Below are 14,212 nucleotides of genomic sequence, written 5' to 3'. Positions count from 1 at the left end.
AAGATCGCATATCTTCTCCAGAATCTCATACGGACCAATGAACCTCGGCGACAACTTTCCTCTTTTCCCGAATCTGACAGTGCCTCTGAACGGATAAATCTTCAGAAACACACGGTTTCCCTGATCAAAACACAGTGGTCTGTGTCTGACATTCGCGTACTTGGCCTGTCGATCTTGGGCTGTCTTCATCCTGATTCGAATCAACTTCACCTGCTCTGCCATATCGCAAATCATATCTGGACCCAACTCAGGTGATTCTAAAATCTCATCCCAAAATAACGGAGACCTGTACTTCTTTCCGTACAAATCTTCAAAAGGTGTCATGCCAATACTCGCTTGGAAGCTGTTATTGCACGAAAACTCCACTAGAGGCAAGGAATCCTGCCAACCTGAGCCAAAGTCAAGCACTACTGCTCGAAGCATATCCTCCAAAGTCTGTATCGTACGCTCGGACTGACCGTCGGTCTGAGGGTGATACGCTGTGCTCAAGTGCAAACGAGTACCTAATGCCTCCTGCAAACTGTGCCAAAAGTGAGAAGTGAATCTCGGATCTCTGTCTGATACTATCGACTTCGGCACGCCGTGCAATCTAACAACCTCTCTGACATACAACTCGGTCATCTGATCGTGACGGTATGTCATACGGTACGGAATGAAACAAACAGATTTTGTCAACCGATCAATCACTACCCAAATCTCATCACAACCTCTGACTGAGCGCGGTAGCTTCGTGACGAAGTCCATAGAGATGTGATCCCACTTCCATTCTGGGACTGGAAAACTGTGCAATAATCCACCGGGCTTCTTCTTCTTGGCTTTCACCTGTTGACAATTCAGACAACGGGACACAAACCTCGTGATATCTCCTTTCAGTTGCTTCCACCAGAACTGAGTCTTCAAGTCGTTATACATCTTTTGGCCTCCAGGATGAACACTGAACCGACTGAAATGCGCCTCTCGAAGAATACGCTGTCTCAACTCAGAAACATCGGGCACGACAATACGGTTATTCACAAATAGCACATCATCACTGACCTGAAACTCTGACTGATGACCTGATCTGACCCTCTACCGAACTGTGAATGCTCGGATCAGATCTCTGAGCCTCTCTGATCGACTGAAACAACTCTGGCTCTGCCTGAATTGCAAAAACTCTGATGGATCTCCTATTTTTCTCTAACTCCAAACCAGAAGTACAACATTCTTCAATCATTTGAGAGATACCAATCGTAGTATGAGATAAGGAACAAAGCTTCCGACTAAGAGCGTCTGCAGCTGCATTCACCTTTCCAGGATAATACTTGATCTCACAGTCGAAGTCCTTAAGCAAATCCATCCATCTCCTCTGTCTCATGTTCAGCTCGGACTGGGAAAACAAGTATTTCAGGCTCTTGTGGTCAGAAAATATCTAAAATGACTCATCATAAAGGTAATGGCGCTAGGTCTTCAAAGCAAACACAATCGCAGCAAGCTCAAGATCATGGATCGGATAACGAGTCTCGTGCGGCTTCAGCTGCCTCGAAGCATAAGCTATGACGTGCTTCCTCTGCATAAGAATGCATCCAAGACCACGGTGAGAAGCATCACAGTAAACGGAAAAACCTCCCGTACCTGATGGAATAGACAAGAACGGAGCGCTGGTCAACCTCTTCTTTAGCTCAATGAAACTGGCCTCGCACTCCTCGGACCAAACAAACGGTGCATTCTTCTGGGTCAAATGAGTAATCGGCTTAGCAATGGAAGAGAAACCCTCGATAAATCGGCGATAATACCCTGCTAAACCCATGAAGCTTCGGATCTCTGGCACTGATGTTGGTCTCGGCCAATTCATAACTGCCTCGATCTTACTGGGGTCGACAGAAATTCCATCTCCTGATACAATGTGGCCTAAGAAAACCACTCGGTTCAACCAGAACTCGCACTTCGATAGCTTAGCATACAACTGTTCGGCTCGCAAAGTCTGCAATACAATCCTCAAATGCTCGGCATGGTCAGAACGGTTATTCGAATAGATCAGAATATCGTCAATGAAGATAATAACGAACTCATCTAAATACCGCTAAAAGACACAATTCATCAGATCCATAAAAACTGCTAGAGCATTGGTCAAACCAAACGGCATGACTATGAACTCGAAATGCCCATATCTGGTTCTGAAAGCTGTCTTAGGCACATCATCGTCGCGAACTCTCAGCTGATAATACCCTGATCTCAGATATATCTTCGAATACACTGAAGAACCCTGCAGTTGGTCAAAAAGATCGTCAATCCTAGGTAGAGGATACTTGTTCTTGACCGTTGCTTGATTCAACTGGTGGTAGTCGATGCAGAGTCGCATAGAACCGTCTTTCTTCCTCACAAAAAGCACTGGAGCACCCCAAGGCGATACGCTAGGTCGGATGTAACCCTTGGCAATCAGATCTTCTAGCTGCTCCTTCAACTCTTTCAGTTCTAACGGAGCCATTCGATATGGTACTTTCGAAATAGGCTGAGTACCTGGTGCAAGTTCGATGTTGAATTTGATCTCTCGAATCGGCAGCAAACCAGGAATCTCATCGGGAAAAACATCCGGAAACTCTCTAACCACCGGTATCTCAGTCAATTCAGGACTAGACCTCTGAACATCTACCCCATAAATCAGGAATCCTTCTGCTCCTCTCTGAAGTAAACGAGTCATGGATAACGCATAAATCAAAGGAATTCTAAATCGAGAACCCTTACCGAAAAACTTTCAATCATCTGCCATCTGAGGTCTGAAACGAACCACTTTCTGAAAGCAATCTACTGTCGCCCTATACTTGGTCAGAGCATCAATCCCGATAATACAGTCAAAATCAGATAATCTAAGTACAATGCAGTCAATCTCAATCGAATTTCCCTCGGATTCTAATACACAGTTACGGACCAATCTTACCGACACAGTTTCCCCACCCAAAGGTGAAGTGATAGAAACGACATCAGATAATGGCTCAGCAAATAAATCATGTATCACGACAAATCTTTCAAAAATAAAACAGTGAGAAGCACCCGTATCAATCAAAACAAACGCAGGATAACCAAAGATCGAACAGTTACCTGCTATCACATCATTCGGGGCTGCATTGGCTTGATCCTCTGTAAGGGAAAACACCCTCGCCTGCTGTCGAGGAGGTTGGTTCTGATTCTGATTACCTCCCTGACGAGATTGTTGCTGGGGCTGGAAGGAATGGACTGCAGAAGCTGATCTCTCGGGCTGAGCTGACGGTCTAGAAGAACTGCCGCTCTAAGCTCTATCGGATCCTCGCTGAGGATAGACTCTAGCAAAGTGACTCGGCTGCTGGCAGATATTGCAACTACCAAACACGCCTCAAAACTGATCACTTGGGTGGCGTCCTCCACACTTGCTACACGATGCTCCTGAAAACCCTGAATTTTGTCCGGAACTGAACTGTCTAGAGCCACCGGAGCTCGATGAACTGCTCCCAGACTTCTTGAATTGCTTCCTCTTCGGTCTATACTGATCTCGCCTGTTTCTGCCACCGTTGCCTCCCTCAACCCTCTGAGACTTATTCGACTGCTGAGAAGGTTGGTACTGATACTGGGACTGCTGAGGCTGAAACTGAACAGACTGATTCTGGAAAGATCTCTGCTGCTGCTGAGGAGCTACCTGATTTCCTCGCTGCATCAACAGTCCAGCTTTGGCTCCCTTTGCCTGATTCATAGCATCTGCAAAGTTGTTGGGTCTCCCGGTATTGACCAACGTAAAGATCTCAGGATTCAAGCCATTGATGAAGTGATCGGCTTTGGCTTCCTCGTGATCTGCAATGTGAGGTGCAAACCTCAAGAGACTGTCAAACTTGCTCACATACTCCTCGATACTCAAATTCCCTTGCTTCAAATTCTCAAATTCGGCACCCTTTTCCTTGCGATACGAGACAGGAAAGAACCGCTTGTAGAACTCAGTCTTGAATAAATCCCAAGTAACAACGGTGCCTCGATTCTCATTTGCCCTCTTGGTTGTGGTCCACCAATTCTTGGCAACACCCTGAAGCTGGTGAATGACTAATCTGATTCTGCGGTCATCGGTATAGTCGAGAGAATCAAAGAGCTGATCGATGTCCTCTAGCCAACTCTCACAGTCAACAGAGTTCTCGGTACCAGTCAAGGTAGGCGGTCAGAACGATCGAAATCTCTTCAATAGAGTCTCCATCGGGGTCGCGGTTGCATCAAACTGATCCACTCCAGTACTACCCTGATCATTCGGAGGAGTTATTACTGGCGGCAGATTCTCAGTAAAAGGAGGAGTCAAAGGTGGTGGATTTCTTCTCACAGATCGTCGAGGTGCCATCTGATATCAAAGGTTAGGACACAATATCTCAAACTCAATCTCAATCTCAAACCTCGGTGTCCAAACTCTGCTCTGAGTACTCATGAATCTCAATGATATCCAATGACAGATAATAGCACATTTACAGATATATATCACGTAATTCATGCTTTATAAATTAAATCACAAATCATGTAATTCAATTAATTCAAGAATCAATAAAGAATGCTCGCACGTATTTAAAATAATCATTTAAATAAATCAATCACATGCGAGAGATCAATTCATGCGGACTCGATCTACCCCACTCACTCTAGTTCAAATCCAAGAATCTTATCTCTCTGATACCACTTAATGTGAGACCCCGTTTCTAATCCACTAATCTCGAATAATTCAACAAAATCGAACAAGAAAAGCCGCGGAAAAACAATCAATTTTTTTTTTATTTTTTTTTCTCACGCACGCCCGCGCCAACCTCAAGCGCGCCCGCGCGTCATTCACTGCCAGCCACGCGCGACCGCGCGATAATCCTCGCGCGCCCGCGCACAGCCCTCAGACAAAAACACTAAAAAGCTGCACAAGGCGGCGCGCCCGCGCGTCGAGTCGCGTGCCCGCGCATGCCTCTCGGGTTGCTAAAGCCTGGACACGAAAATATTAAATCCACAAGCTCAAAGCGATAAACCAAGCAACCAAGGTTCCAACCATAGTTTAAACGTGAAATAAAGAGTTCGAAACACCAACAAAATGAGGTTTAACAATACAAGTTCGACAATAGGATTTGTTCGACTAATCAAAATAATACAAGTCCAAAAGACACAACCCTAAGACACACGGTGTCTCACTTCTATCATTCTCACCCCGAGCTAACCCAAACGACTCGGTCCTGCTCTTGATCCTCCTGTTGCCAAGTACACATACAAACAAAGACAACAACCGGATAACCCGGTTAGAAATATAATTTCTAAGTAAAAGAGACAGACATACAATATCAGTTAAACATCTCATAACGAAAAGTATCAATCAATAACAATTCAAAATGAGAATGAATGTATGCATGACTTAAAAACTCGGGATTATCAAGTGAGATAATCAAAATATCGATTGGTACTCGGTTGGGATCCCGGGGCCAAGTCATTACAACAACACACCTGTAGTGACCCAACATGGAATCACATACTAACTGGCAACTAATAGCATGCATTAAACTTAATACAGCAAAATACTTAACAGAGTAAAACGTGCGGAAACATAACCATCAATTACATATCAGCTTAGTAAAATATATCCAGGCTTATTACTGTAGTGATACAACCATATCGAAAACTTAAAAGTAAACATTATACAGCTATATCGAATCCTGCTGTATAATAAACTCCTCAAGGCTCCTGCTCCCTAGTCCTGCCTTGAACTACAAGCTCCATCCATCCTGCGACCTGCCTTGTGGAATAGGGTGTCCAAGATAACAACTAGGACGTGAGCGCTAACGCCCAGTACATAAACATGAGTAAACATATGTATATAGTGCATGCAACATGATGACTGGTAAAGGGTCATCTGAAAAGTCATGCTCAGTACCGGCGCCACATGAGTGCTGCCACCGCACAGATCAACCTCTGGGTGCAACCACACTCGTCTAGTACACCAGAGTAGTCAGACATACATGTCCCCGCCGTCGCGGTACTCTCAGTGACAGACTATTGAGTATAGAGCTGAGTGTCTCTATAATCAGGTATAACAAGGTATAGGCTCAACGTGTATATGCACATGACATATGAATATGGAAAACGGTAAATCATATATCATGCCATATAATAATGCCAAATAAATGCAACATATAAACATGTATACTCGCTGGCAATCTCAGTCAATGTGTACGTACCTCTAAGCTAGTTCAAGTATAGTAGATCCTAGATTTCAAGCCTATATTCAAAAGTTCACCATATCACTACATAAGTTCTATAAGCCTTAACTAAGCTAATAAGTACTCCCAAAACTTAAATAGATTCCTGGACCATACCTTCGTCCGTAGATAGCCCTTTGGAGTCGCTGGTTCCGAATGACTACAACCACACTTTGGTTATTCCAGAACCTCGATTATAACCGATAGGGCCCTCAAGTGTATAACTCACACTATATAACTGGAGAAGGAAACTCGGAAATTTGTAATTCAAATTGAAATCGAACGAGTCCTATTTATAGTAAAATTTATGATCGAGTTCGGGCCCTCCGAACTGGGGTTCGGATCGTCCGATCCAACTCACTGCCTGCATGCAAGACACGTCGAGTTCGGACCATCCGATCACCACTTCGGGTCATCCGAAGTGTCCTAAATTCGACACTTGTCAAAAACCATGGCTGAGTAATCCTGCCTACTTGGCACAGGTGAAATTCGGGTCGTCCGATCCTACTTCGGATCGTCCGAACTTGCCTTAAATCCGAAGTTAACAAGCTCACCTTCGGAGCCCCCGGTGTGCTGAGTTCGGGCCGTCCGAAGTTCTCTTCGGACCATCCCAACTGGCTCAGAGAAATGAAAATCCAATTCTTGATTCTAAAGTCCAATTAAACCCCGGATTTGGTTAATCACCAACCCTTAATCATGTTTAACATTTTATTATCTTAAAATGGAATCTGGGTTACTACAACACCTACACACCCTTTCGGGGTGGATGTCGCACAACTCAAACCCCTAGACTTCAGAGCAACTATAAGAAGTATTCTGGCATTTGGAAAAACTCGAAATCCAAAGCCACTTCAATATAGCTCCCTAAAACGTCTATCTTAAAAATGAATCGAATAATCGGCTCAATATGAATGTAAGTGTAAACAAATAATCGATCAAGATCACACAAGCAAATAACATGCAGTATGTGATTTTCGGGACTCGAGAATCAATCGAACTCGAGTATTCTACCCCATTCGTATCAATGTCGACTTTTACCTTTCAAGTCCGTCGAGGATTCAAATCTGAAAATAACAACGAACTCAAATAAATAATCAATCGAATCACAACAAATCTAACAAGGAAAACTCAATCGATATACCGTCTTTGCTTCTCAATTCGATGCAACTCCCAAGTTCGATCCAACCCCGAAACTCCAATCCAAATCTGAAAATGAAGAATATACGGATTCGATATCAATCTACCAAATCAATCAAACCCGAAAATCAAACCGAAACAAAATAACCGATAGTCCAAACTCGATTTCGACGGCATAACGACTATAAACGAACAAACCAAAAATCATCAACACCATCAACCCACTTCAACCAACTCATATCAACTTCCAAACCAACAAAACACAACAAATCTCAACAATAACCAAAACCCCATTTTTGAATTATGCCTCGAAATTCATATAAAATCCAAACTTCGTTATTTTTCCAAACCGACTTCGAATACACGATCTATGCTAGCTCAAGAACAACATACTCCAAGATTATCAAATTATGACAACCCAAAAAAAATCAAAGTTCGAGGATCGTAGCAAAACTTGCGTCAAAACGACGCCCTCGTTGCGGTGATCGTGAATCTCAACTTGGAATCGAAATCTGACGGTCGGATCGAGCGAATCAGACGGAAGAAAAGCTTGAAAGAGTGTCTCCCATGGATTCTCGCTCAGTACGTATGAATGGAGAGGGAAGGAGAAGAGTGAAGTGATGTGATTGGCCACTTGTAAGATGATAATATATAAAATCCAAGTTTTTGCATTTCGGTCCCTCAATTCTCCAAAGTTTGCAAAATAACCCCTGCGAATTATCAAAACGGCCCTCAAATACTGAAAACTCTGCTTATCTCAATTAAATTCAATTATAATAAAATCGGGGCATTACAGGGTAGGTCCCGGGTTTGCCCAAACCCGTCCCCAACCGCCCCGTTGCCATCCCTACTCGCAAATAAAACTTATATGCGTCTGTTTTTTTTTTTTTTTTTTGAAAGATAACATATGCCTTTTGGAAGTGAAGATTATTTTCAAAATAATAAATACTCCTTATATTCTCCCCACAATTGAAATAAAAGATGGTGGACTTTGACTAATATGTTGAAATTTTCAAATACATTAGATCAAGATTTCCTGAACAACTCCAAGCTTGATTTTGCTGCAAGCCCAACTACAAAGTCTACGTTCAATCCATATAATTTAACATATGTCCTGGTTCATCTCAAATGTCTCAATTTAGTGTTGAATGTTACAAAATTTTGACCAGATTAATCATTCTGTCAGTGTCTTGGTTAAAACTAACGAGAATAATCATGTGACTTGGACGCCAATTTCAAACCCTAAAACCCACAAAAGAAGTCCTCGTATGATATGAAATTTGAGGTTAGAATCCAAAGTTGTCATTTTCCCATCCAGGTGGGAAATTTTGTCGAAGATGATGCAATGATATTTGCGAACGGCTTGGAATGGAAATGCCCCACATTGTCGTTTCAAATATGAAGGTGGATAGAAATTTTATTTGAACATAAGGCTTTATTTTTGGAGTTTTGAGGTCTCGAGCTGGCGTGCAAGTTATGTGACTTGTTCATGTTGACGTAATAACTAAAGAAAAGACCGATGTGGTTAGATTTTTGTAACATTCAGAACTAATTTAGGACAGTTGAAATATTTGGGAACGAATAGAGATACGAGTCAAACATATGGGAATTGAATCGAGATTTCTCCATTTGTAATATTTTTCGTGATAACTATATTTTTCAGGAGCCTATTATCTGAAAGATGACTTATGGACAGTTGCTCAAACGCCCTTGGAATGTTTATCGCTTAAAATTTTTTATTCTTGGTACATTGTAACCATTTCGGCACATAAGGGATGCAGACCATCTATTTTTCATATTAATAAAATTTTATTTTCTTGTTTACTCTTATCCCATAAGTACAAACACCCTAAGCCCTAGTAGATTAGGATTTAGGCCTCGGCACTTTAGTTGGGACGGTACTCGATCATATCCCTTGAAGCCCGAGTGTACAAGTCCTTAGCACTATTATGCCCGAGTGGATGAGGTCTCAACACTTTATCTGAGTCGGTCCTCAGCCACATCCCTTGAAGCCCAATTGTATAAAGCATTGCCTCATTTAAACCCAAGTGAATGAGGCATCGACACTTTATTTGGGTCGGTCCTCGGCCGCAATCCTTGAAGCCTAAGTATATAAGTCATTGTCTCTTTTAAGCCCGAGTGCATGAAGCCTCGGCACTTTAGTTAGGTCGGTCCTCGACCGCACCCCTTGAAGCCCAAGTGTATAAGTTCTCGGTGAACGCCTGAAAATTCGTTACGTAAACCCGCATGTATAAATAGGGAATTTAATGATTTAAAAATAAGTAAAAAAGGGTTAAAAGATTTTTATGTGTTATTATGTGAATTATGTGATTTAATTGCTTGTTTTAAATTTTATTATATCATTTAACCCGTTATTATGAAATTTATGAATTTTTTTGAGAAATGTTATTTTGCGATCGCATAGACTGGACCGTGGACGAACGAAATAAAAGTTTTTCATCGAAAACTTTGATTAAGGTTTTCAAGAGTCATAAATTATTATTTTAAGATTTTATTTTTAGAAAATAAGAGTTTTAATATATATATATATATATATATATATATATATAAACCCATTTTTCACTAAAATAAGTCATTTTAGGTGCTTTTAAAATGCTTTCAAAAGCCCATAAACTTTTATTACAAAAAGTATAAAGTTTTTTATCTGATATATTAGTGGGCTTAAAAGTGTTTAACTTGTTTTATTTATTTAATAAATCCCGGCCCATTATCCCGGCCCATTATGCACACAAATATATATCAAGATTTGATCTCATTCTCCCCAACCTCACGTTTCATCTGACCAAGCCGCCTCCATCAGAAACAGCCGCCCCTCCCCTTTCAAGCACACACACTACACAATTCCCTTGAATAAAAAGCAAGGTTTTGACGTTCCGTTCATCCCGGAGAGTAATCTACGCGATGGTATCGTAAATTCGAGTGTATATAACGCAAATGCACGTCTCAAATCCATTATTGCTCATCATTTAGATCATATTACATTGTTTTTAAGATGAATGATCAGATTAATGCTTGTGGTTTCAGTTTGAATGAGATTCTTCAAGGTTCATGGCATGGCTCACGTTTTTGTGCATGTTTTCAATGTTTTTCATGGCTGTTCGAGGGTCTGACCAAGGGCTAGGGGTCTGAGTTAAGGTCCCTAGGGTCGAATGGTATGGTGGTTCAAACTAGGAATGGGCTGGAAACAAGGCTGGTTCAGAACTGTGCAAGGGGAACACGCAGCTAGGGTTATTGGGAAGGATGGTTCGCTGGTTCATGCAGGGCCAGGAACAGGGCTGGGGTTAGGTCGATTAGTACCAATAGGAACCTAGAGAGGTCCTTTCGGTGGGGTCCAGCCAGAGCTGGGCGGCCGAAGCACTGAAAGAGGGGATGGTCGCGAGAAGTGAGGGGTTCGGCCTAGGGCTTGGTTTTTGGGTTAAGGCTGGCCGGGCTCAGGTTCTTGGGTCCATTTCGGGTCATAAATTAAGTGGGTAAAGTTAGGTGGGTCCAGGTCTGGGTTATGTCAGTTGGGCTCGGGTATTTTAATTTAACTTATTAAGAGTTTATTTAAGAATTAATGCGCTTGGTTTGGCTTAATTAATTAATTATGCTTAATTAATTATTTAAGTGACCTCATTAATTTTTCATAGGCCTAGTGGTCCATGAGAATTATTGGGTCAAGTCATGTTGGGCTAATTAAAAATTAATGGGCCAGACTAAGTAGATATTAGGCTATTAAGATGGGCTAAGATAATAATGGACCAGTCTAGAAATTTATGAGTTTAAGTTAAGGGTCAGTAGCTCGAACAAGTCTTAAATAAATAAATAGTCCGTAAATATATATTTAATTCATGCATGTATTTTTATTATATATAAGTATGATTTTTAAGAAAATAAATTAAATATATATTTACGGGAAAATTTTCTTGAAATAGATAAATTATGAAGAATCTTTCAGTTTATGCATCTTGTTTAGAAAAATAAAGTTTTTAAGGAAGTTGAAGTGAAGGTGGAAAGTGATGTGGTTGGAGGCCGGGATACCTGGGCCCGGTGACCTTTCTGTTAATGTTATGATGAGCTCATGGATTTAGCATTGAGTGTTGGTGAAGTGGCAGTTAAGAGGTGGAAACTCCACCGCCACGTACGTTGGTTTTATGATTAATCAATCGTTATATATTAAAGCCACCGACATGGATACAACCTATGATGTTTAAAGAATGTAAGACATGTCATGTTATGTTAAGTGTTAAGTATTAAGTTTATGATGATGATGTTTGTGATGAGATATGTTGATGTGATTATTAAGATGCGGCATTATATAATGTTTTTAAGATCATGCATGTATAAGTATATTCACGGTATTTTATATTATGTGTTCATGCATGTGGTTTCATGTTGATATATAAGGATAGAACGTGCTGAGCCTCTAGGCTCACTAGATTTAAATGGTGCATGTGAGCATGAGTTTAATGATGAGGATGTTGTCCCAACTGGTGGTGAAAAATTATGAGCGTCCGAGCAGCTAGTTCAGCCCGTGACCATATGATGATACTGTTTTGAGGATTTATTTTTAAACAGTATTTAATTTTTCGCATATGTTAGAATTTATTTATGTTTTAATTTCATGGTATGCATGGATATGTTGATAAAATATTGTTAAAGTATTATGTTATGAGATTTTTATGCATGGAATTTTATCATGATTAAGTATTCAATTTAATGTTATTGCATGTAATATATATTTATATATTGTATAGTATTTTATGGGAAATTATTTTAAGTATAATATATATATATATATAATGTATGGGCATATATATATATATATATATATATAGTATTAATATTTTATACTAAATAAATAAATTAAAGTATAAAGTATTTTTAAAAAAAATTCCAGTTGTTGTTTGGGTCGTTTTACTCGGCTTCTTTAAGCCCGAGTGGATGAGGCCTCGATACTTTATCTCGGTCTGTCCTCGGCCACACTCCTTGAAGCCCAAAATTATAAGGTCTTGGCACCCTTAAGCCCAAGTGGATGATGCCTTGACATTATATATGGGTCCTCGATCGCACCCTTAAGCATATATATTAATTAGGACAACACCCCAAATGAGATAGGTCCTAATTTACTTATCGTGGGTCCCTGGCGTGGTCCAGGACGCTTATATTAAGGCCATAAACCAGGGTACTGGTGCTGAGGTTATTTGTGTTTTGGGTCCTTAGTGCAAGATGAGACTTGGTGTTCTCGTGTTAATAAGTTTGATTGTGTTAAGGGTTCTTGGTATATTTATAGAGACTTGGATATTGGCGTTCATGGGCAGCCCTAATGTATCGCAGGCCGGGCGACCGTCCAGGGCACCACCTTGATACAGGCACCCGATTATTTTTAAAAATTAGTATTTAAACTAATATCCAAATAAATTAATTAATTAATAATGATATAAAAATAAATAAATCGAGAATATGTTTTTATGACAAAAATCTTGTTTCAAATGAGTTAAATCATCACAAACTCTCATGGTTTAAAAAATTTCTCGCAGACCTCCATTGTATCATAGATAGACGTACCGTCAAGTTTTACTTATTATTCAATTAAACTATGTTGATTACTCAGATTGCAGGTTATGAAATTGAATAATTTAACAAAAGATAGAATTTTTCTTTTTTTTTTTTCATTTACTAATGGATTGTTGCATCATTATTTTATTAATTTATATTACACTAGTTTATTATCTATTTTCTATATATATGTACGTATATTTTTTGTTCATATTTGACTTTATTATTTAGTACTATTTTTTATTTTTTATGAATTTAGTTATATAATTACATTCTCGCACAAATATTCATCATAAAATGTCAAAAAATGATGACTTTATTTTTTAAAAAGCAATAAGATTGATTTTAAATAACATGGGTTGTTGAATAATTTATTTTGAGGAAATATGTGTAAAATTATTTCTAATATGTATGTTCTTTATTAATATTATACGTATATATGTATATATATATATATATAATTAATAAAAGAGGATCATATTTTTAACTTCGTCCTGGACCACATTTTTCTCAGGACCGCCCCTGTTGGCATTTACTAAATAATTTTGTGTATAACCAAGCAGAGGAAAGAGGTCATGCATAGCACGAGAAACAAAATAGCTAGATTTCATTCGTAAAATAAATGAAAAACAAAGTACAAAGAACGTAGAGAGTACGGGAAAGCTTAGAGCCTAGTCTTATCGAGGGATGTCGTTCTCCTTCCCCGGAGTCTCAATCTCCTTCCCCGTGGCATCCTCCTTGGGAGTGTCCTTCATGATATTTTCAGGGATGGAGTTCACCAATCTTTGCAGGACAAAAGGTAGGTAGGGGCCGCATCCATCGACATTAAGCCAGCCTTCTTGAACTGGGCTCGGTAGTCGAAGAAATCAACCTTCAAGGACTTATAGGCCTTGGGGCCTAAGATCTCCAAGAACTCCTAGCTCTTGAGGAAGGCCTCATGTTGTTCTACTTTGTCCTTATTGTAGGAATCTAGCTCTTCTTAAGTAGCCCTCATCTCAGCCCGTGCTGCCTCAACCACACCCTTATGACCGGTCGCTTCCTCCTGAACCCGATCACACTCATCCTTGAGAGAGTCGATGGTGGCTGAGAGCACCTCCTTAAATTCTGTCAGTTCTCGGGTCAGGTTTTCACCCGACCATGAGCCTTTTGGGCCTCGCCCTTGGTCTCATTGAGAAGGAAGAAGGACTAGTCCAGGATGTTCAAGAACGTTGTAAGTCCTTGAAATGAGAGAAATCAAAGCTATAAAACATAAAAGAACATCGGATTTATGAGCCGTGGTGGCACCCCAAGGACTCAACATGTATTTGTGA

This window comes from Henckelia pumila, chromosome 1 (genome assembly GCF_033568475.1).
Source record: "Henckelia pumila isolate YLH828 chromosome 1, ASM3356847v2, whole genome shotgun sequence".
Taxonomy (NCBI): Eukaryota; Viridiplantae; Streptophyta; class Magnoliopsida; order Lamiales; family Gesneriaceae; genus Henckelia; species Henckelia pumila.
The sequence above is the reverse complement of the archived record's forward strand: the minus strand, read 5'-3'. Positions refer to the sequence as shown.